Here is a 24,505-nt window from a genome sequence, read left to right on the forward strand (position 1 = left end):
TACCTCCTTGCACTCATCAGCCCTTCTGCCAACTCACATTCCACTGATGTCTGTCAGTTGAGTCAGTGCTGAGAGTCAAATGCAGACAGCGCAGAACAGTGTTCAGCAACTTGTTCAGTAACTCTTCCGTAAATGGTGCCAGGCTGTATACTTTATGTGTATCAGTTCACTCATTAATGAATTAATGAACTGCACTTCATGAGTGCACTTTCAGTCACTCATGACTTGGAATAAGATTTAATACTTAACCTTCCCACCACGTGAATTTTAAGTTTCCTGTTGTTAGTCCCTGGCATCGTGGACCTTCTTTCTTAATCATATTACTGTTCTTCTGCCCTGACCTAAATTTGCTGTACCTGCCTGGAATACTTAATTGAGCTAATTCCCCCATTGACCTCCTAGTACTTTCTCTTGTGTAGAAGATCCATTCTGATGTGATCAACAAATTTTCCTTCGTCAGAGTCCTTTCACCTTTTCTTTTTTTCCCCGAATCTATGTAAGCTCTTTCAGATTGTATTGTTTGATTATTAGATTTTGAATTTTTGGGGATGTGTTTTAAAATGCATTTTCTTTGTCTTTTGTGTATTATCCTTTTCTAAATAGCTGCCATCAGAATGGTGAATGTGTGTAATGGCAGAAAAATTATAAATATTTCTTACATTTCTTAGAATATTCCAGAATTTTTTCTTCTCTGTAGTAACCCCTTTCTTCCCCCAGTTTTGCTTATTATTAGGCAGCTGCCAACAGCATGGCTGATGCCCCACAATGCAGATAAACCTGAGCCCTGGCTCACAGACATTAGGAAATTGAGTTAGACATGATGTAACCAGTGGGGTAATGTGGTGCATGTACACTTTTTGCCTTCTCTGCTGTTTGCTGTACTTCAGGTCAGTATAGAGGGTAGGCAAAGGGTGCAAATGATTGTGGATGAATGGAGAAGAGAAAAAGACTAAAAAAGAAGTTAAGAGAAAATATAGCATAAGTTATTATAGAGAAGATAGTGGAGGTACAACAAAGGCAAGCTAGTATCAAAATACCACATAGCATTTTGCAGTTCTGTCAGTGTGTTTTATCAAAACGTAACTTGAAGCTTATATAAAATTGTGAAATACAGGTATCAGATATAGATATGCTATTTTAGGTGTGGTTAATAATATATTGCAGTGGTTCCTTATAACTGTTCAGTTCTTTAAGTTGAGGTGGAACCCCTGTTATCAGCAGATCTTGTAGAGAACTCTTGTATTCATTTGATATCCATCCAAAAGAATTCCAGGTCAGCACACCGCGGCAACTTACCCTGGGATATTAGTGTCTCTTTAAAATCTCACGGAGATTGTAGTAGAAGCATTATGTACCAAAATGATTAGCTTTTATTGGTTTGTTTTTTTTTTTTTTAATTTTAGCAGCTATCACTGTCTACTAGACTCAAAAAGCAGACAGCATTCAGCACAGAGTAAATCCAAAATGAACTGTCAGAATAATAGCAAAAAATATTAATTAGTGTAGTATTAACGTAGTAACCTGTTGCCATAAGAAGGTGAGTTTCTCTTCAGATAGGCTTTGAGGTCTTTTTCAATGCAAAATAAGCAAAATAGCCATAATTTTTGCTTTTCTCAGTCTTACGAAGTCATTTGCATGAGCAAGAAATTTTGTGTAATGGCTCTTTGCTTCCCATCACACTTGTGGACTTGGGAGGTAAGAAGTGGAATTTTGTTGCTGTGAACATGATGGTGTGATTCTACTTGTCTTTGGTATAAGGTGTAAGACCCAGGTATAGGACATACAAGTCCTTTCCCCATCCTGAGATAGTACTCTATGCTATGAGGGAAATGTTCCCTCGAGTAAAGAGATGGCAGTGGTCTTTTGTGATCTGTAGTCTCAGGAACTTTCAGAGAATTGGTGTGGTCCTTCAAATATCTTTCTGAAAATAATCTGAGGATTGCAGAAGTGTCTAGACCTTTTGCAGAAGGGGTACTTTGGCAGTCCCTTATGCACAGAAGAATGAGAAACTTCATTTGAAGCAATTGCGTAGGTAAGGTCTCTCTGTCCTTCCACTTTCCCAGTGAAGCAATGACATTAGTGCAGAAGGTTGTTGCTGTTAGCTGTTTCTCCCATCTGAGGTGCCAGTATTGGCAGAAGGGCTGTGTGGTTAGTAACATTACTGCTCATAAAGATTATTAGTAAGGGCTGAGATGAGAGCAGGACTGAAATCCTTGACTGGGAGCAGCGTGTCTTTTCAGGAAATGCTGGGGAGCACCTCTGGGAAAGCAAAGATCCCTTGAGAAGGCATTATGGGCCCTGCTGCATAAGCATAAACTCTCTAAAGTGGACAGCCCCATTTCTCTCATTTTCCTGCCTCCCTACTCCCCCAGTGGCATCCTCAAAAATTTATTAGGCAGTCCAGAGTAGTACTACTGTACACTTGTCCATCTGCAGCTGACTAAACCCATGTTTTGGTGGTGGAAGGCTTAAAAAAGTATGCCTGTTCCACTCATGTTGTTTAAGGACACTATGACAGGAGAGGCAACAAAATGAAAAAGAGCAGAGACTAATTAGGGGAGTTGCATGTGTAGCATGTTGAAAACATACAAGATGTATGTTTTGGGGAGACTAATTAGGGGAGACTAATGGAGAGACTAATTAGGAGAGTTGCATGTGTAGCATGTTGAAAACATACAAGATGTAAATCTTCTGAGGTAAACGGTAGATGCTGACTGAAATATGGTAAATTAGTATGTCAGGTTTATAGTTTAAACATTTATAATTGCTTGCAGAAAGTGGTTTGTTGTGGTCCGTGGAGGCATGAAATAGGCCTCAATATTCGGAAGTGTTTCCATATTTAAGTTACTCATATGCCAATTTTTTTCTGTGCAAAACATCTACCAGTTAAATTTTCAGGATCAGTGTTATTTTGGAATGAGCTTGTCTCTGCAAGAAACAACATAGAATTAATCTGAGACACTGCGTTAGTTAAAAATGTGTAAGTGTACATGTGTCTCTATACAAATATACAAGGTAGTAGGATGTGCTATACAGGAGCGTTTCTTGAACAAGGCAAAATTCTTTGCAAATCCAGCAAGTTCATTACAAAATGTATTTTTGTATAAATGAATGATTATGCATTCTACTTCTGGGTTTGTTTGGTTTTGTTTTTTTTTTTTTAATGGATAGATTTAGATCACTTTATAAGGAATTAAAAGGAAAATTATGTTACAGAAAGAATCCTTGATTAAGAATCTTTGATTTTCCCTCTCCCCCTTTAGTTCCTATACTATTATTGTTCTTTACCTAAAAGTCTGAGCAATACAGTTAGCAATTCTTCCTTTTATAACTACATATGTCAGATAGCTGTCAGCTCTGTGATGTGCCTGATCTTCTCTCTTGTGGAGTTCAATATCAAATCCAAATCATCTGATAGCGATGCAAAATGCTGCCAGAACGTTACTCTGCTCTGCTTTGTAATCTGCTCTTCATTCCTAAATTTTATGTTTGATAGAGGTGAAACTCTTACTCATTGTTGCTTAGTTTATTTCTTATTAGTTGATATAGGTGAAATAATCAGTGTGGTGCATGCTTCTGCTTATAATTTCAGTTTTAGCAAATACTATACTTACTTAACTTGTCCAAACATGTTGAAAGTATTGAATTTTAAGGCAAAAACATTCTGAAAAGAGAACACTGACAAGTTCAGTCAAAAGGGAAAAGAAGAATAATTTATAAAAGGAACTGTAGATAATGATGCCATCCAGTTGTTTTAAAGTGCTTCTACCTCACCTTTAATGAATTAGATTTGTCAACAGCATATGTTTTATGCACTACTTCTAATGAAGTGGCATACCAGCACTGCAGCGTACTTTGAGGTTTATTCCATCAAAGCTTTTTGCTGTCGTAAAGTAGACCTTTTTAAATAATAGATACTAAAACCTACATTTAAATAACATTAAGGTTGTGACACAAACACCAAATGACAAACTTCAGGCAATTCAAACTCAGGGCTGACAACTTGTCATTAACTTGCATTGTTGCTTTTTAAAAAAGAAGCCCAATTGCATGATTTAAGGATTTAGTGTCAGACTAACTTTAAATTTCTTGGCTTTTGTCGGCTGAAGTTACAACCTCACTGTCATTTTCAATATAGTTTGTTGTTTGCTGGGTTTTTTTGCATAGCATCTCTTTTCAGAAAAATAATAAATACTATGGAAAAAATACAGGCTTTGTTGGCATTGTTTATAATTTAAAACACAGGTATGAAAGTGTTGGTCAAAGGACAGGGGCTGTCTGTCCCATTGCTAAACTTAGATGCAGTTCTTTCAGTCTTCCTTTGTTCTTGCCTTTGATTCTCTGTAACTCAAAAGTTCTGTAAAAGAATTTAGTCCTGGGGTACTTCAGCTACAACCATGGCAGGTGCTAAGAGTTCCCATTTCTTTACCATGTAAAGAACCACTTTCTTTTTAATACTTAAGTACTGAATCAAATGGGAATTTTAATACATGTAGAAAACCTTGTAAAAAGGCATTTAAATTACTTAAAATATTGTGAAACAAAAGCAGGTGAACAGGACACTTGCTGTTACTTCTTACATACACTTTAGCATTTTGTTGCTGTTGAACATAATGGACATTTCTGTTCAGGTACGTAAACACAGTCCTTTCAGTTCCTCTGTAGAGGTGGTTTCTCAAGGTCTGTAAGTCTAATGCTGGCAATTTATCATTTTCATCATAGTTTTGTCAATTTAATATAGCATAAGCTGCCACTGATGCTAAGTGGACAGGCCTGCACCAGCCACTCACTGTAGTCACCTGCCCTGATCCAGCCATGATTGCCTTGTAAATGAGGATGGATGGGCTTGCTTGGGGTAGGTGACTTGTACAGAAGGTTGGTAGAGTATTTTTGCCATGTGTGATGGTTTCGCCCCAGCTGGCAAGTAGTACCCCTTCAGACACTTGCTCATTCACCCTATGGTGGGATAAGGGGAGAGAATGAGGTGAAAGATAAGAAAACTTAACGGGCTCAGATTAAGACAGTTTAACAGGTAAAGCAAAAGCTGTGCACACAAGCAAAGCTAACTAAGGAATCCATTCACCACTTCCTATGGTCGGGCAGGTGCTCTGCCATCTCCAGGACAGCAGGGCTCCACCATGTGTACCAGTGTCTTGGTAGGACAAATGCTGTCACTCAGAAATGTCTCCACCTTCCTTCTTTCCCCCCCAGCTTTAGATTGCTAACCATGATGCCATATGGTATGGAATATCCCTTGGGTCAGGTGGGGTCAGCAGTCCTGGCTGTGTCCTCTCACAAATCCTTGTGCATCCCCAGCCTACTCGCTGGTGGGACATGGTGAGAATCAGAAAATGCCTTGGCTCTGTAAGCTGAGCACTGCTCAGCAATAATGAAAACATCCCTGTGTTACCAATACAGGGCATAGAGCTATGATTCAGGTTTGTGCTGGAAATGCAAAAGAGCTGGAAAAGTTGCTATGAAGAAAATGAACTCCATCCCAGCCAAAACCAGGTCACCAAGCTAGTCTTTAGCTACCCTACTTGATTAATTATGTTAGTGTCAACAACCACAGCTGGATGCAACAGTCAGTCATTAGTTCTTTCAATATAGGCATCGAATAACAGACTCACAGACTGGTTTGGGTGGGAAGGGACCTTAAAGCTCATCCAGTTCCAACCTCTGGCCATGGGCAAGAACACCTTCCACTAGACCAGGTTGCTCAGAGCCCCATCCAACCTGGCCTTGAACACTGCCACAGCTTCTCTGGGCCCAGCTTCTCTGGTCTACAGTATCAGGGCCTTACTACCCTCACAGGGAAGAACATCTTCCTCAGATCTTATCTAAATCATGCCTCTTCCACTTTAAGACCCTTGCCCCTGTCTTGTCACTACAGGCACTAGTAAAAAGTCTGTTTTTTTTAAAAGTCTCCTTTATATGTGGGATGTTAATCTCAAACTTCTACCTCTTATTTTTTGTAAGCTGCTCATTTTCAAGTGGGTGACCACAAAGTAGATTATTCTCAGTGAAAATGCTTAGCTATTTGGACCTTGCCTAAGCATTTCTTATGGGTGCCGTATGCTATTTTGGGAGACTCTGTGGCTTTCTGATTTCCCATCCCATGCATACCTACTCTCCATTGGGTTTCTACCTTTGCAACAGTGAAATGAAGTGTTACGTAGCACCATAGTTTTATAAGTCTCAACAGAAATGGAGGCTTCTAAAGCTAAAACTTAAAAAAATTCTGAACTTGGACTACTATTTACTAGTTGGAAGTAAGACTAATACTCTCCTAGAGTATGAGCAATTTTATATAATACTTAAGCAATTAGGATTTTTAGCTGTGAAGGTGTTAGTTCATCAAATGCTACCTACTGGTATTTATAATACTTTCTATTTACATAGGACCACTGATGAAATGAGTATTACGCATGGGCCCTTAAAACTGAAAACAAAAAGATTTCAGTTACAGAGAGAAAATAGTGACTGAAGGTATGTATTTATGTAAATTGTACAATGGTTTGTTCTGAAATTGACTTGCTATAAAATGTAAAATGTTTAAAAAGTTCTAACTGGGTGGTTAGATGACCTGTAAAGTTTGTAAGAATTGCTGCTTATCGAGAATATATATAAATTCTTGCTGCTTGAAGAAAATGTAGAAATGCTGCATTTAAGAGGGTTTAAGTTCTAAATAAGCTTGTTCAGATTAACCATTTTGTAAATTCTTACCTTTCTGCAGCAGCTACAAAAATTACTAGCTGTTTTAACTATTAAGAAATTGATAGGTATGAACTTTGGATTAGTATAATTTCATAAATTTCATTAAGTTATCTCTTTGTAGTAAGGACTTACACAGTTACTGTGGAAGCTGAGAGCATTGTTTTTTAAATACGTATTGTACTTTGCAGCATTTGCTTAAGTGCAATAGTCCCTAACATTTGTTGTATTTGGAGCAGAATACAATCTGTTCTATAATATACAGAAAAACCTACTAAACTCTCTTTGGTTAGCAAGGTCAGAAAATGTGCCTGTCTCTCAAATTGCCTGAATCTCTACCTCAGTATAACCAATCAGTTTCTCTGCACTGTTTTTATTGCATTGCCATTAGTGCATAATAGTACAAAAATCTAACTTGAATAAAAACTTGTGATCATTCCAGGAAGAAGTGGTTTAGGGAACTATGTCAACCAGTAGTACAGATGAAGAAGTGAATTATTTGAAGTAGGAATAATAGACTATAAAATGTTTTAAAATCTTAATATGCCTTTTGACTGGGAGCACGTGAGTTATGTAAGGTAATGCAAGTCTAGGAGCTGGTGAGGAATACAGCACACTTAGCTATTTTCCTGTAATAAACTTGTCCTCATGCACACTGTAATAGAAGAAAACAGTGAAAGAAGCATTCCAGTCTGTCTTGATATTAAAACTCAAATTATTTGTTCAATATTATTCCATGATACACACTGGCAAAGCAATAGACTTTTGATTCTCTTACTTGGAACAACCTTAGAAGTTTCTGAATAATGTTCAGCTCCAAAGATTAGCATTGAATAGGATGTTGCAGTGTCACTTATTAACAGCTTATCTAGGAAAAACATGTCATTTCATTAAATGCTCCCTCCCTTTTCTGTCCTTGAACTCTTTTCTCCATTATTCAGAGCACATCCAATTAACTGTGTTTCCTATTGGATGTTTTCTTTGTGCTTGTAACATCCTGCACACTCTTCCCTGGTGGTGTACCACTGAAAGGAATCTTCGGTTGGGAGCTCATGCTATTGGCTGGGTCACAACAAGCATGATCTGTTTTACAGGCTAATAGAGTAGAGTTGTAACCACAGAACCTTATTTTTTATACAAAAATAGGTTTTGACTAAAAATAGATTAGATTACAACTCATGCTTCTGAAAGATACTCTGCTAGAGTTGTTACTATACTCAGTTTTAAGCAGTTAAATTAAAAAAATACATGTATTGAACCTTAAGTATTTGATTATAATACAAGTTTCCAGCTTGAATGATATATAGCTTACTAATTTTTAACTTTAGAAAAGTTGTAAAATGCTATAAAATTAAGGAAAAAGAAATGTGCTAAAATGCTAGCATGACCCTGGAAAAAAAGTTTTACTCTTTTTTAGTATGATGTCCCCTTCTTTTTCTGTCTAGAAACTTGAAATGTACTGTTACTTCCAGATAAAAAAACAACAAACAGATCTTCAGTTTTCAGTCCAGTTTTGTTCTGAAGCAAAAGATTGATTTCGTGTGATAGACAAGTAGTGCACTTTGTTTACACTGTAGTTCCACTTCTTGGCTGGTTGCACAACTCATTTGAACCTTGTAAGTACGTAAGAAATAACGCAGCTCATGGTGTTCACTTGTAAGACATTTATGAACACTTGCCCTTTTAATCATGAAAACAAAGGCTAAGTGCTTTCTCCACTAGAGATCTTACAAATTGTACAGTAGTTGTTTAAGATGATAGGGAGGAGGAACCCCTTTCTGCATTACAAATCAGCTGATTGTCTTTCCCTTTACACAGTAATTTATGACCTTTCTGGTTCCAAACAAAGATATCTTTTCCCCTCTGTGAATGCATTTTTTTATGATTCCTTCTCCCTCCTTTGTAACACTATTACTTCGATATTTTGAAATGGTATTCTTGACACAGGATCTTCCCAGAAAAGATGGTAGAAAGGCGTTAGAGTTCTCAACAAGTATTCTTGAATCATACCAATGTGGCGCTTCCATGGCATATACAGCCTAACAGGATAGAGGTAAATGAACTTCACCATGAAGTATGAGATGTTTCCTTCATGAGCTGACAGCTACAGGCCTTAGTTGCCCTATCATAAGGACCTTCAGGCAGGAGTGTGAGTGTCATTTAAATGATTCTTGAGATGAAGGAAGTTGATTTCACTATAACTATTCCTTTATTTTCCTTTCTTTCTTCCGCAGCAATGGAAAGGTATTGTGGATAAACATTCTTTAAAAGTGCCTCTTGGTTCTGCATTTCTATTTTTGGGGGGTTTTTTGTTTGGGTTTTTTGTTTGGTTTTAGGCAAACACCTGATAATGTAAGTGATGAGTGAGATAAAACTGGATCAAAATAAAGAATGCTGTGGGAAGATCAACGCTACCTCTGAGTAAGTAGTTGAAAAAATGTGTTATATATGGCTTGTGGATTAGTAGGAAGCTCCTGTCTTAAAAATAAACAAAGAGTGGTCATGGAGCACCAGCACCAGTTGCCAGCCCAAACTGTTAAAAGAACACTAAAATGCTGCTATATTAGTGGAGAGCGTAATTCTCTTGCTGTGGAGCTCTAAACACGATCTAAATACTACATTTCGTAGTGAAATTATGGATTTCCCAAAGGTAGTGTTTTATTGTTTGGTGTATTTAGACTTGTTACCAAAGAATCTTTTAGAACAGCTTTGATGAGTCTTAAATTAGGTCTATGCATGGGACAGGCAATCTGAGATGTTTAAACAAATACTTCACATGAAGCTTCTGATGGGAAACATCTTGGTTATTTTGGTGGGTTTTTTTCATAGCTAGTAACACTTTAAAACCCGATTGCGAGTTTAAATAAGTCAGAATAGTAAGAAGCAATAGACTTTCAGATGATTGGAGAGACCGGTGTATCTCTGTGAAGAAAATATTTTTCATAAAAATGTATTGTGCTTTGATTAATCCACATAAACTTCAAATAGAATGCTAATTATACAATGCTGTGCCTCATCAGAGAAATCAATTACTTTTAAATTGATACATGTGAAGCAGAGAGTTATGTTATCAAGCTTGCTTTGAAGACTAGCCAACAGAGAGGAAAATGATTACAGATCACATCCTTCAGTGGAAGCTTGAACATATTTCCTGTTGTCAAATGCTAACCTTTCTTAGACTACAGCTGATGTAGTTGAATATAAAGTTATCCCCCTTGAAATTCTGATTTATACTGCATCTTAGCTGCAAGCCTTTGGTCAATCTCAGAAATGTAAAACGATCTTGAAACACATCCTATGAGATCTACTAAATTGAAATTATTTGTATAATCTTTTATTTCAGTTAGTTTATGACATGCAATTGTCACCTTTTGCAAGTAATTTTTTTCTTCTACTTGAAAGCAATGGCTTCTTTAAACACAATTACAGTTGTTGGTTTGCTAATCCTGTGAGTCAGTCTGCACTAAACAAGAAGCTTATCTCAAACCCTTGGCAGCTTCAGTGAAAATTAAAAAGCGTGCTTTACTGTAGAGTTTGTCAAAAGTGGAAATAATATTTGTCCAGTAGGACAGCTTGCTTTTGTAGTCTCTAAATGAAAGTTGAGATTCTGTCTCTTCCTTGAAAGCTTCTGTGTCAAGAAGGTAATTTGGACTGTTTGTGGTTTGACAGGGATTATTAAAATCAGATGAAGTGAAGGGAAGGAAGTGTGAGAAAGCAAAATTGACAGTGACACTCTCTATTATTTGCAGCTTGGATCATGATGACTATGTTGATATGATAGATTCTAAATGTTAGGTTTACTGTTGGGATATGTTAAGCAGCAAATACAGTACAATGCAGTTACAGATAATTTTTCTGACTTAACACAAGATCATCCAGCGTTTATTTTCATTGGGAAATTTGAAAGAGGGAGTCTAGCAGAAAATGAAAGACTAGAGGGGCAAGTGAAAGGAAAAAGGGAGTGAATCAGAATGAATTGAATTTTCTCCCTTGTGGTTTGATTTAAACGACAACTCCTTACCTTTTTACCCTTTTTTTTTTTTTTTTTTTTTGAGTTCATGCAGCTTTCTAGTGTATGTCAGAGGGAAAAAAACTCAGCGTTAAGAATTCATGTGACAGGTCATAAAATTTATTTTTCTAATTACTTGAATTTTGGTGGGAAATTTCTAACAATAGTTTTGCAGAAAGTGAGCTTAAGTCTTAAAGATTGCTGATCCACATCACATTTTTATGACTTGCATCTTGCATCTTATTGTTATATAGTGATCTTTTCTGCTGCTTTGAGATAAATTATTTAAAAACTTAAATTATTGCAATATTCCTATAGCTGAATTTTTGTTTGCTGGAGATACATTAGCCTCAAACTGTATGCATCTTTTGGTGTCTAGTGAATACAAAATGTATCGTTTATCTGAACTCTTTTTATCTCTTGGTCAATAGGTAAACTTTCAGATTTTGAGTATGCAAGTTAATGCAGAAGTAAGATAGAAGTCTAGTTTGAAGGTAGCTCTCATTTCCATGTGGTTTTCTTTTCTGTTTTCCAGTACAGAAACTGCAAAAAAAATCTATTTTGGGGGCAATCTTCAGTGTAGAGTTTTAGCATATTTTTGGAAATTAGAAAACTGAAAGGAAAATAGGTGACACATGAAAGCTTTTGCTGCTACTTAGCATAGCCATAGCTTCATACCTTTCAAACATGTCATGCAATGTTCTAACAGTTGAGCCATGCCAGTATAGCAAGTCCCATTTCTCATCTGCACCTGTCTTTGCAGCAGAGTGAAGCATATTAGCATCCAGAGTGATTCATCTCCTTGAGCAAAAAGGGTAAAGGAGCAGAATGACTGAGGGAAAAGAGGTTACCTAGAATTGTTCACAGTCTCACAAAATAAGGACTGTCATGAGGGAAGAGTGTGATGTTAAAAACATTGAGGACACTGGTAAAAGAGCATAAAAGTGCCTAATGTGAGAAGAGTGTGCAGACCCCAATGTAGGCTGGAGGGGAGAATGTGAAGCACAGACAAGCACCATGAAATAGACCCTGAGATGAAGGAAGATTGAAAATGTGTGCAGAGGACAATGTTAGAGGGACATAAAAGGCACAGCAATGAGCTGCTCCTGTGCAAGAAAGGAAGGGCTTAATGCTGTAGTTAGAGAACCATATACTGGTACTTTCAGAAAGTTAGATCATAGAATCATAGAATAGTTAGGGTTGGAAAGGACCGCAAGATCATCTAGTTCCAACCCCCCTGCCATGGGCAGGGACACCTCACACTAAACTATCCCACACAAGGCTTCATCCAACCTGGCCTTGAACACTGCCAGGGATGGAGCACTCACAACCTCCCTGGGCAACCGATTCCAGTGCCTCACCACCCTAACAGGAAAGAATTTCTTCCTTATATCCAATCAAAACTTCCCCTGTTTAAGTTTTAACCCATTACCCCTTGTCCTATCACTACAGTCCCTGACGAAGAGACCCTCCCCAGCATCCCTATAGGCCCCCTTCAGATACTAGAAGGCTGCTATGAGGTCCCCACACAGTCTTCTGTTCTCCAGGCTGAACAGCCCCAACTTCCTCAGCCTATCTTCATACGGGAGGTGCTCCAGTCCCCTGGTCATCCTCGTGGCATCCTCTGGACTTGTTCCAGTAGTTCCATGTCCTTTTTATGTTGAGGACACCAGAACTGCACACAATACTCCAGGTGAGGTCTCACAAGAGCAGAGTAGAGGGGCAGGATCACCTCCTTCGACCTGCTGGTCATGCTCCTTTTGATGCAGCCCAGGATACGGTTGGCTTTCTGGGCTGCGAGCGCACACTGCTGGCTCATGTTCATTTTCTCATCGACCAGCACCCCCAAGTCCTTCTCTGCAGGGCTGCTCTGAATCTCTTCTTTGACCAACCTGTAGCTGTGCCTGGGATTGCTCCGACCCAGGTGTAGGACCTTGCACTTGTCATGGTTGAACTTCATCAGGTTGGCATCAGCCCACCTTACAAGCGTGTCAAGGTCCCGCTGGATGGCATTCCTTCCCTCCAGCATATCAACCGGACCACACAGCTTGGTGTCATCGGCAAACTTGCTGAGGGCACACTCAATCCCACTGTCCATGTCAGCGATGAAGACGTTAAACAAGACCGGTCCCAACACCGATCCCTGAGGGACACCACTCGTTAGTGGTCTCCAGCCGGACATCGAGCCATTGACTACAACTCTTTGCGTGAGGCCATCCAGCCTGTTCTTTATTCACAGAGTGGTCCATCCATCAAATTGATATCGCTCCGATTTAGAGAGAAGGATGTCATGTGGGACAGTGTCAAACGCTTTGCACAAGTCCAGGTAGGTGACGTCAACTGCTTTACCCTTATCCATCAATTCTGTAGCCCCATCATAGAAGGCCACCACTTTGGTCAGGCAGGATTTCCCCTTAGTGAAGCCATGCTGGCTGTCACCAAGCACCTTGTTGTTTTTCATGTGCCTTAGCATGCTGTCCAGGAGAATGTGCTCCAAGATTTTACCAGGCACAGAGGTGAGACTGACTGGTCTGTAATTCCCTGGGTCTTCCATTTTCATTAATGTTACAGTTTTCTGTTGTCCTGGTTTTGGCTGGGGTAGAGTTAATTTTCTATTTAGTAGCTGGTACAGTGCTGTGTTTTGGATCTAGAGTGAGAACAATGCTGGTAACACACCAATGTTTTAGTTGTTGCTCAGTGTTTACCCTAGATCAAGAACTTTCAGTCTCATGTTCTGCCAGTGAGGAGGGGCACCAGAAGCCAGGAGGGAGCACAGACAGAGCACCTGATCCAAACTAGCTGAAGGGGTATTCCATACCACAGCACGTCATGCCCAGTAGATAAACTGATGGCACTTACCCGAAAGGCTCATATTGGTGTTTGTGTCAGGCTGGGTATCAGTCTGGTGGTGAGCAATTGTATTGGGCATCACTGCTGTTTCTTGTTTGTTTTGGAAATTTTTTGATAAGGGAGCATCTCATTTGCTTTCAACATAATTGATTTTATTTTCTAGTATCAGGACTTGTTCTGGTTTTGCCAGTCATCTTGCAGGATTCTTCTGGTTCCAAGATATGTATTTTCTGCTTCATTTATATACTGTTCCCTAATCTTGCACATTTTCCTCTTTGTTCTTCTGAGCCCCTTGTTTGCAACCATACCATAAGTTTCTGTTTGTTCCTCTCATAGAATCATAGGATGGTTTGGGATGGACAGGACCTTAAGATAATCCAGTTCTAACCCTTCCACCATGGACAGGGACATCTCACACTAGACCATGTTGCTTAAGGCTCTGTCCAACCCGGCCTTGAACACTGTGAAGGATGGAGCATTTACCACTTCTTTGGGCAGCCTGTTCCAGTGCCTCACCATCCTTACAGTAAAGAACTTCCTTATATCTAACCTGAACTTCCCCTGTTTACATTTAAACCCATTACACCTTATCGTATCTTTGCTGTCCCTGATGAAGAGTCCTTCTCTGCATCCAAATTTTGGAGTTGTGTGCACCTGTTTAGCTGAGTTACAAAATGCTTACACATTTCCATGGGTTATGCTGATAGTAGTGCTGCAGGGTGCTTATGCACTGTCAGCAGTTGTGATGTTTAGTGACCATGTGTCTCTCTTCAGTGCAAGGAAATACTAAATTATGTCAAAATAGTGGAGGTGGGGTTGTGATTGGAAGCATGGGTTCAGGAGTTGACTGCAGCTGTGAGATGGCATTCTGATGTTAATACTGGATGGGAGGAGACAGAGTACACTTGAGCCATAGCAGTACACCACCTGACAAAAGTTAGAGACAAGCAGGGCTGCCCAGACAGAGGGAAAAGCAAGCTAGCTATCTGCCATTTCATGGTGAATCATTTATTTGTTCTTAGAGATACAGATACTGTGTTAGCTCTTTCAGCTACTGATAGGACATAATTCATTGTAAACAGCACTGTGTTACACCTTTGTGTTTTGTAGCCTGTTGTTAACTCTTAATTGTGGTATAAAGGTGTAAAAGTGAAAACCAGTCACTTTGATGAAAATGGGAATGATTTTCCTTTTTTCCCCCCTAACAAATTAATTTCATTTGGGGACAAGCAGTGTCAAATGTCAGCTACATATCTTCATATTTACTTCTCTATCTATTCTCAAATGACAATATGTTATTTGGTGGTGGTAGTCTTTGGTCTTGTTAAAGTACTTCCAAGTGCAGAAAAAAAAATATTAAAAAAAATTCATGGAATCATAGAATAGTTAGGGTTAGAAAGGATCTAATCATCTAGTTCCACCCCCCTGCCATGGACAGGGACACTACACACTAAACTATGCCACCCAAAATTATGGAGTACCTAATTAGAACAGTTAAAATTCAGTGTACAGTGTACAGTTTGTGTGGACTTATTCTGGGCTGGTTAGGGTTGGGGAGTGCTGCCCTTCCTGAATGTGCAGATTTTACTGTGTTACTTAGCTAAATACTCGTAATTTTGAAAATATTTTGTTGGAATCCATCTCTGTCTCCTGATGCCTAGTATTTATCAAAGGGGAGGTGGTTGAATCAGGCTACGTTTTCTATTGGCTGGCTGTGGAATTAGTCTGAAGAGCAAGGAGAGAGAAACAATGAACTCAAAACCTTGCATTTCAGTATTTACAGTGTTTTCAGGTACAAGAGGTAAGATATTTGCTAGAGATTCAGAGCACAGCAGATCAGAGGGAGAGGCTCCTGGCAAAAGTGAATATTTTGCATCGTTCCAGAATTAATTACAGATTCTTCATTGCTTATGTTAGTGTGTAATGGTTGTACTGAGTTTCATTCTTAAGATGAAAACAGAAATGCCTTTCACAATTTATACCATGTCATATTTTTTCTGCAAGTATAATGCATGTGTTTACATTTTGACGTTATGTTAGTCTTGGAAGATGTAATTTAGTATTTCAGTTCCTACTGAGCAGTTACGAGCTGAGACACCTTTCCTTTTATAATTAGTTTTTAGTGCAGGGGTTTTAGTTGTGGGAAAGGTGTCTTTTTTATTTTCTTATTAAAAAAAAAAAAAAAAAGAATCATAATGCAGAGCCAGTATTTGTGATTAGCAGAGGTTCACTTTTTACCTGTTCCTCCTCCCAAAGCTTTAGTCAGCCAAATGTAAGGGAGGAGGCCTGGAATCTTTTCCTAAAGACATCTCCTAAGTAATGGAGTTAAAGGTCACTACAGGCTTTTGGTGGGCCTCTGCAGAGGCCATGGTCAGCAGAATCTAGTTCACACAGTGATTAAAAACTTCTTGTTGATTTCTAAGGGATAACCTCACCTTCTATCTGTTTTTTATGTAAAGGACTGATTTGTCTTTATGCGGTGGCTGTTGTTTCCAGAACTACTGGAGCTAGAAACTAATGCTACACTTTGGTAAACTAACATGTTAATCTCCTGCCTGTTTGTGATACCAGCTGTTAAAAGCTGTTAAAAGCTTGAAATAAAAATGTAATGTGAACAAAAAATAAATAAATATATATATATGTATCTTTAACCTGTTAGCCAAGAGAGAATTATGGTTATCTTCTGTCCTGGGTTCAGCAGTAGCAGTCATTTTTCTCCTTCTTAGTAGCTGGTGCAGCGCTGTGTTTTGACTTTCAGCCTGGGAACAGAGCTGATAACACCGATGTTTTTAGTTGTTGCTCAGTAATGTTTACTCTGACCAAGGACTTTCTGAGTCTCATGCTCTGCCAGGGACGAGGGGAAGCCGGGAGGAAGCAGAGACAGGACACCTGACCCAAGCTAGCCAAAGAGGTATTCCATACCACAGCACGTCATGCCCAGGATGTAACGGAGAGTTAGCTGGAAGGGTTAGTGGAGTGCGGGGTTGAACTAGGTATCGGTCGGTGCTCGGTCAGGGTGGGGGGAGTTATCGGTTTGCGGGTGGTGAGGTGTTGTGTTCTCTTCCCTTGTTATTTCCCTTATCATTATTATTGGTGGTAGCAGCAGTGATTTGTGTAACCTTAGTTACCAAACTGTTCTTATCTCAACCCGTGGGAGTTGCATTCTTTTCGATTCTCCTCTCTGTCCCTCCGGGAGTAGGGGGAGGGCAAGAAGAGGGGGAGTGAGAGAGCAACTGCGTGATTTATGGCTGACTTTGTTTAAACCACGACATCTTCTGACACCTGTTCTGGTGTTCATTGTCACAATGCTAACATGATGACTAACTTAAATATTATGAAGGGATCAGGAGTAGCAGCCTGAAACTGGAGGCAATTTAATTTATATCTGAGAAATAAATGTCTAAAAACTTGGTCAAAATCAACAGTAGAATTTGTAAGAAAGATGACAACGTGTGTGTTGCTTCAAATGAGAGTAGAGTTTATTGTCAGCAAATGGACTAAACTTCGAAGAAGGAAGGAAATCCTTTGGCCTACAACCCAGGCAAGGCCTCAGTTGTCTTCTTTCCATTGTTTAAACCAATTGTGCAGGTTCTTACCACATTTCATAGCATATTCAACTAATGAAAAAGATCTGACTAGTTTTCTCTACAAATACTTTATGTTATTCAAATCTTTTATTTTGATTACAGTTAAAAGCTGAACTTTAATAAAATGAAAGCCTAACACAAAAATAAAATTGTGTTAATTAAGGTTAAATTTAAATGAACAAGCAGCTTAGGTTTCTGCATAAGGTTAAGTATTAGTAACGTTTGTCAAGCGCTCTCTTTCCTACTTCCGTCTGTTTTGAGCTAAACTTCTTCATGTCCTTGATGGTATTCACCTTCGGAAGAGACTTACTACACTGCTTCCTGAAGCTCAAATAGGCCTGCAGGTTGAAAAGCTATGGGCTGCAAACTGCTGTCTGATCTAGGAAGAAAAGCTAAGTTACATATGGAATCATACCATCTTCCTTCTTTAAACAGTGATGCCAGTTACATTTGATTGAGTACAAGTATATGATTGCCTGTGAAAAAGCTTAAGATTTAGTCATACAGCAGCTATTCCAAGGTAGAAATACGAGCTGGATATTCTGAGAGCTAACAAATACCCATTCAGACCCACCTACATACGTATCTTTTTTGGCCTCCCCCTTTTTTGATAAGTGCTATCTGTTTTTCCCCAACATATGACAACCTGGGAGATTCAGAATAGTTACGTTCTTTCTACCTTTGGTATGCTACTTCAGCAAAGCCAGGAGACTTACTTTTACTGTATATATGGTGTCAAACAGAAACAGACTTTTTATAAATATGATGTCTAGGGTGGAAGTCTTCAAGTCAACAGTTTTTATAAAGCCACACAGATCTGTGGTTTGATTATAAGCTGGAGGAGATAGATTTCTTGTAAGAGAGACTTGCAGGTCAGTATTTTGCAAGCAGTGTTCTGAAAGGCAATATCCCTTGCAGTTAAGCCCTCCTGCTTCTTATGCTTCACGTATTAATATTTAGGCCACTATGCACCTGGCATTGCTTGAGTTCCTCTCAGCTGTGTAAAATAGCAATGCTGTTCTCAGCCACATCATAGTCATGAGAGTCTCATGCATTCTGCAGTTAGGGCACTTAATTTTGTCATTATTTTCAAGAAGAATCCACACATACCTTCGTGTTGTTTTCTTGTTGGGTTTTTTCTTTCCTCTGCTCCTGTGTTTCTGAATAACTTCTTATGCAACGTGCAGCAGCAGTATGAAAATAAATGGTTTAAAAAATTATTCAAAAACACAGACTTAGAAGGTAACATGGTTTTGAGAGTCAATGGAGAAACATACTTCTGACTAGTGTATTGTGTGCACTCTGTTAGGTTCTCATTCAGCGAGAGGCTTCAAAACTGCCTGATGAAGCCTAACTTCTGCATTTAATCATAACTTTTGTCCTGAAATTCTGCTTTGGGACTTTGCTCTGGCAAGGTCCATGTCCTTTCTGTCAGCAGACCATTTAGCAGTAGCTGACATTTTCAAAGAGATCTGATGTCAGGAAATACCTTTCATGAGTGTTTCAAAACACTGCCTTGAGTGTGCAGAGGCCTTCCCAATACCACTCATCATTCATCTTGCATTTTGAGAACAGTTTGTTAACACAGAAGTTGCATCTGAGTAAGTTGAAGGACCACAAATAGCTTCTCACTGTTTTCCTGTTTTCCTTCACTGTTACAGGGAGAGGAGTCCAGCAAACACTCCTGGATGTTGCAGAGGTTAGTCATCAGTACTTAGAACCACTTCAAACATAACTATTTAGTATAAATGGTGCCAAAGTGGCACAGACTCTCCATCAGGCTGCTTTTTGCTTCTGCCTGTCAGAAGTGGTCCTTATTTAAAACATTGCATCTGCCGAACAGTAAGCATCCTGTGTGCAAGTCAGGTCATAACTTTCCATGTTTTCCAGCATCACAGCATGGCTGCATTCTTAAGACATACCTAATGTTTTAAGGCTTTGTCTTTCATATTGAATTACAAATTCTAGGTAAAATACAGCAGAATTAATTACAGGGATTTTCTTGCATTTGTGCAACTGTTTTCCTGAAAATTGTTATAACTTCATTATCTCTGAGTCTTCTACTCCTTTGCAAAAGTTGGCTGAAGTTGGGAAAAGCGTGTGCCTGGGGCAGAGTGGAGAAAGATGCACAGATGATGGTTGTGTAAGCCTGTTTTCTTTGCAAAGTAGACTGGAAAGCAGCTACCTGGAGAGTTGAAATAGAGGAATAGAAGGTGAAATTCATATATTAAATAGAAAATAGTTTTGTATAAAGAATGGAAAATAACAGTCGTCTTTAAATTCTATATACTTGTGCTTTAAAGAAGAAAAGGCTACAGACACTGGGGAGGAAGGTGTTATAGGCAGTGTGTAATTATTCTCACGCTATGGTGAAAAGCCTTTTTTCTGAAAGGGGGTGATACAGGTGTCTTTATTTAGTCTTGTTTTGCAGTCCTCCTACAGTTTGTGTGTAACTGAATATTCCCATCGAAAATACTTTGTCTCTTCTGGGCTTGATCATGAATTTGCTGATATACTTTGAGTAGGAGCAGTGGTGGTTTCTTACAAATTTAGAGGCTGAGATTACATCCTAAAGATAAGTCTAATTTGATCTACTGGCTGCTTTGAAAGTTTTGGTGAGAGACTGACTAAAAAGCTTCCATGTTTCCATTTCATACTCCTGGATTTGGAGTATGGGTGAAGGAAGCAGATGCTTTTTGTTCAAACAAGACTGTGTCTTGCAACCTTGAAAATGTTTAACTTTTCCTCTATCATGTGTACTCAACTATAATGTACTCCAGTATACATGGTAAAAGGAAGTAGAGTGCCATTACTTATGTCTGGGGTTTGCTTTTTGGGTTTTGGTGTTGTGTTTTTTAAAAGACAGATGCAGAAGATTAACAGTGCTTTTGAAGTTGAGAACTGTAAGTAGTAAGAAGCAGTATGTGGCTGTGTTACCCAGTAGTATCTTAAAGATGTATTGAGCAGTAGGCAGTAAGGCATGAAACTTTACAAGTTGAGTTATGCCAGGAAGAACTAATTTAAACATTTGATTTAATAAATTAAAGATATTTTTTAAAAAGGAAGCCTAATGGACATTTACAGTTTTCAGTTAAAGTGTGTCATACACCATTAGAATTTAGTGAGAAGCTATAATATTTCGGAAAATAAAGTCCATGACGTTTATGCTACTAAGCAAGCCACTAAGACTGTGACTGTAAACTTGGACCCACTTAAGAGACATTTACGGAGAGTTTTTGTATTCCATTTTTAGAAAATTGTCATTTTTCTAATTCTTAACTTTAAAATGAGAAATAAAAGAAGGAAATAGAATGTGAGGGAGTGAAGGGACTGAAATGCAGTCTGTTTTCAAAGCTGCGGTTACAGACTTCTTTTTGTAATTCTTTTAAATACAGTAGTTTCATTGGAAGACTATTTCCTGTTAAAATTGTAACAATTCTGTATCTGATCTACACAACTATAAGATCTCAAAGGTCTTAAAATTTCTTTCCTTTAAATACCATTGTGCTCAAAGAGTATTGTATCAGGATGGAGGATTTTTCCAATAAACAAGAAGAGAAGAGGCTTTTGTGGTCTAGTATAGAAGCGGTAGTATTTATTTGTAAGGGTTTTAGTTGAAAATTGTATAAGTTGGGTTCTTTACCACTGTGTTAAAAGATTAGTTTCTTCAGTACAGTCCTTATAAATCTGCACAGTTTTAAACATTAATGAGGAGCAAGATAAGAAGGCTGTAGCAGGTTATTTTGAGAGCATAGATCTGAGAGGGATTTGTGGTTTTATAAAGAATTGCCTCTTCCTTCTGAGTTTGTAAGTAACACAAAATGAGAAAACTCATCTAAATAGCATCTCTTACTGCCACAATTGGAAAGACAATTCTAGAGTAGATGCACTGTTAGTCTCACACATAGGAGATCTCTTATATTCTTGTCCTCAGGAAAAAACAATGCCATGGGGTCTTTCTGGGGAAAGTAATTATTGCTCTCAGACATTTTCTCATAACAGCATGCAAAATTTGCTTAATACTTAAATCTTCAGGTGTAGCTATAGAAAATAAATACTGTATGCTAATTTGAGCTTATTCTAATTAATGTTTTTTTTTTCCTGGCAAATACCATTAGTAAAAAAGAAAAGGATGATAAGAGAACATACAGTAGGTATTTCTAACTAGGGTTCTAAAAATCTCTTGTCTATGCATTAGTGATTATAGCAGCCTACTGATTGGTAATTATTTTGCAATTGAAAAGTACCCTTGAAACATCCACCATTCATAAAGCATATCCATTGGACAGTGAGATTGACTGATGTAGTCTTAATTGAGGACAGTGGCAGAAGAGGATTTTATGTCTCATTTGTATATATGTGGCAGTGGCGGAAAAGTTGATTACTGATTTTACATCTAAAGAAGAAAAAATAGCACCAGATTTATCCGTTTTTAAAACTTACTAAATATAATAGAACTACAGGCACAAAAAAAAAAAAAAATCTGTGAGAAGAAGCATCTTGAATCCTTGTTTTATCTCTACTCAAAAACCCGAGAAAAATAAAAAAAGCAGCACACTTGTATACAAAAGTATATAGTTGTATGCAAAACTTAAGGCTTTAGTAACTGTAAAGACTAATAAATGCCACTGACTTCACAGGTAGGATGCTTAATGTCTTTGGACTTCTGGTCCAAGAATGGCTTGTCAGTGTTGACTCTTGGATGTTGTACATTGTGGGATTCCAGTTATGGGGTAACTGACAGAGAGGCAAAGATGATACAGGACTGTTTCACTCAATACGTACTCAGTAAATGGCCATTTCTTCTCTTCAGAAGGTTATGAAGTCATGTTATGCCTTATTCCTTTCTTCTGATGTAACTCCTCAGGAGTTTCCTTGCAACTCCAGATGGCATATTCCTCTTTTGAAGTCACTGCTTTTGACCAATAGTGTTTGATTAAGTTTATGTAAATGAGAATTCTCTCCTTGTCTTTGAACATCTCTTACCAGTCCCAAGTAGCAGGAAATATAAAAAAGCAGTGCTGATTCCTTTGGTTTATATTCTCAACATTTCATGTTGTGTGAGTCAAAGAATGGGGGAGAGGCAGTAGAGAGAGCTTCTGCGGATCTCAGTTTTAAATTCTTGCATGTACATATGACTAGAAAAACAGGACTAAGCACCATAGTTGAAAAAACCTGCAGATACTAAAAATAACAATATATTGCTGTTTGGCAGAAATGTGTATTTCAGAGTCCTTTTTCAAGGCTTGAAAAGGTTTGATGATTCAATGGCTGATATAGCTGCCTTAGATCATAGGACTGCATTCTAATATTACAGCTTGAGATGGAAGGCACAGCTTCATCCACGGTGAGGACTGTTTCTTCAGTCCCACTGTGGATTGTATCTTGTTCCAACTCTTTTATCTGCTGTTATGTTATAGTAACAGAATTTGGGAAAAAAAACTATATTCAGTATGGTTACAAATTTAATTATAGATAGGTAGAATCTGTCTTTGAAAGATGTAAAAAAAAATATGTGTATGGTGAATAATAACAGGGGAATGTAAAATCAACATTTAAATACAAATTTGTGTCAACAGCAAATGTGGAAAGTCTGCAGGGGGAACATTGCAAGATTTTTTTAATAAAACTTGTTTAAAAGTTTGTGACACTCAAAATATGTAAACACTAAGAAAGACTTTTTCTTATGCATTATATGTTCTTTTTTACTGGAATGGTATGGTATTCTATTAGTAAAAGCTGTGTATGACTCAGCAAAGTGTGGGAAATAAGTGAATATGGAAGGCAAATTCGAAAATCTAAATGGGGATCTTTAATACCTGTGTCCTAGCAGAACTGAAAATGGGCTATTTTCTTTTTTAGACTTTATCATTTCTTCCTTTTCTTTTGCTGTCTTTATTTTAAATAGTGATACAATTTTGAAAGTTTTCCCACAGAAGCTTTTACTGTGTCAACATACAGCTCAAGAAATGATAATTTTTAAATTTATTTCTTGTGTAAGCTGTATGTGGTTTCAAAAAAACCCTTTAAATATTCAGGCGATGTGGAGTCCAGAACAGTAGGAATTTCACATTGAATAGTATTATCTCAGTCCATTGCCATCACTGTTTCTACCTGCTGTGTGATTGCAGATGACATCTTCTGTGCTGTAAAGCAGCTGGGAACAGTTGTGCAACTAAAGATACATAAAGGAAATCATTGTTAAGGTGATGGTTTGAAAGTGTAAGCTAAGTGATGAAAAATCTTGTCAATTGTCTCATCCCCTTTTAGTTTTGCAAGGATGCTAGGGCAATAAGGAGATACCCCCTGTAAGGTAAGAAGCAGGATCAGAAAAAAATCTTCAATGGTTCCGCTAGCTCTCTGTACATACAGTTCTGCAGTTTGAAATAGCCCTGTTTTCAAATCGTGGCTACACTGACATCTTCTTTTTGAAGTAATGCTAATGGCAACAGTTTTCTCTTATTGTCCTGGATATGGGTGGAATGAGAGCTCTAGGGATAAAACTCATATAATGTTAAAGTAAGTTTTCAAATATTTAGATTGGCTGTAAAGTAGTAGTCCAGAAAATTTGATTGCCATGGTGCTTGGATTACGCTTAGACAAAGGTTTTTGTGCAGAAGTATGGAATATGATGTGTGGAAAAAAATTGCTAAATAAATAAATGTTATAGTAGGTAATAGTTTCTAAGTGGTTTATATGTACTAGTTTTTATTTAAATTCAAAATATAGCTATTTTCAAGTTATGCTGAAATACTCGGAAAGTAATATTTGAAGTATTTGGAAATAAATGTCTTATACAATGTCTCGTACATTGTTATTAACTGAATGAGATTAATGACAGGTCGTGTTTTTTAACTATTGAACGCTTTAAAAGCTGAATTGTAAAATAACAAGATTTATGTTTATACAAATATTGACTTAGAAATGAGTGATTTGGACAAAACAATACAAGTGTGCTGTTCTTTCTATCCACTCAAGAGGTTTGTTTACATATGTATGCTGGTCGTGGTGAATAAGACAAGTTATGATGAAACCAAAACATTTTATCTGTAATAAATCAGGAAGCTTTTATTTGTTTTATTCTTCAGCTATTAGACACAAACTTGGTATTTTATTCTCTATCTTTGTGAAACTGTTTATGTTAAAATGATTTCAGGGTTCATTTAAGATTATTACTTGTTAATTTTCAGTCCAGGAATAAAACTGTTGTATATTGCCTCAAATTCTGATCTTACCAGGTTAGAAATACTGGGAATTAAGACCTTCTACGCAAGTATATATACATTCCCTTGATGAGATACCCTATAAATTATTTTTTCCATTAAACATCTGCAAGTGCTTAAGT

At 37.9% G+C, this 24,505-nt stretch overlaps 1 protein-coding gene across 6 annotated transcripts in view; it reads left to right on the plus strand.

Annotated features, from left to right (window-relative positions):
• Positions 1-24,505, plus strand: part of KIAA0825 (KIAA0825 ortholog) — a 252,279-nt gene that overhangs the window by 3,984 nt on the left and 223,790 nt on the right. For 3 of the 6 annotated variants that reach the window (XM_065663713.1, XM_065663710.1, XM_065663712.1), the window contains exon 2: positions 6,403-6,489. The exons of 1 other annotated variant lie outside the window; for it this stretch is intronic. The gene's annotated coding sequence lies outside the window, so the exon portion shown is untranslated. Of the gene's footprint in view, positions 1-6,402; positions 6,490-9,113; positions 9,136-18,826; positions 18,860-24,505 lie in introns of those variants that run through there. 2 more of the 6 variants (XM_065663715.1, XM_065663716.1) reach the window with 2 other exon arrangements.

The sequence above is a fragment of the Lathamus discolor genome, chromosome Z (assembly GCF_037157495.1).
Source record: "Lathamus discolor isolate bLatDis1 chromosome Z, bLatDis1.hap1, whole genome shotgun sequence".
NCBI classification, from domain to species: Eukaryota; Metazoa; Chordata; class Aves; order Psittaciformes; family Psittacidae; genus Lathamus; species Lathamus discolor.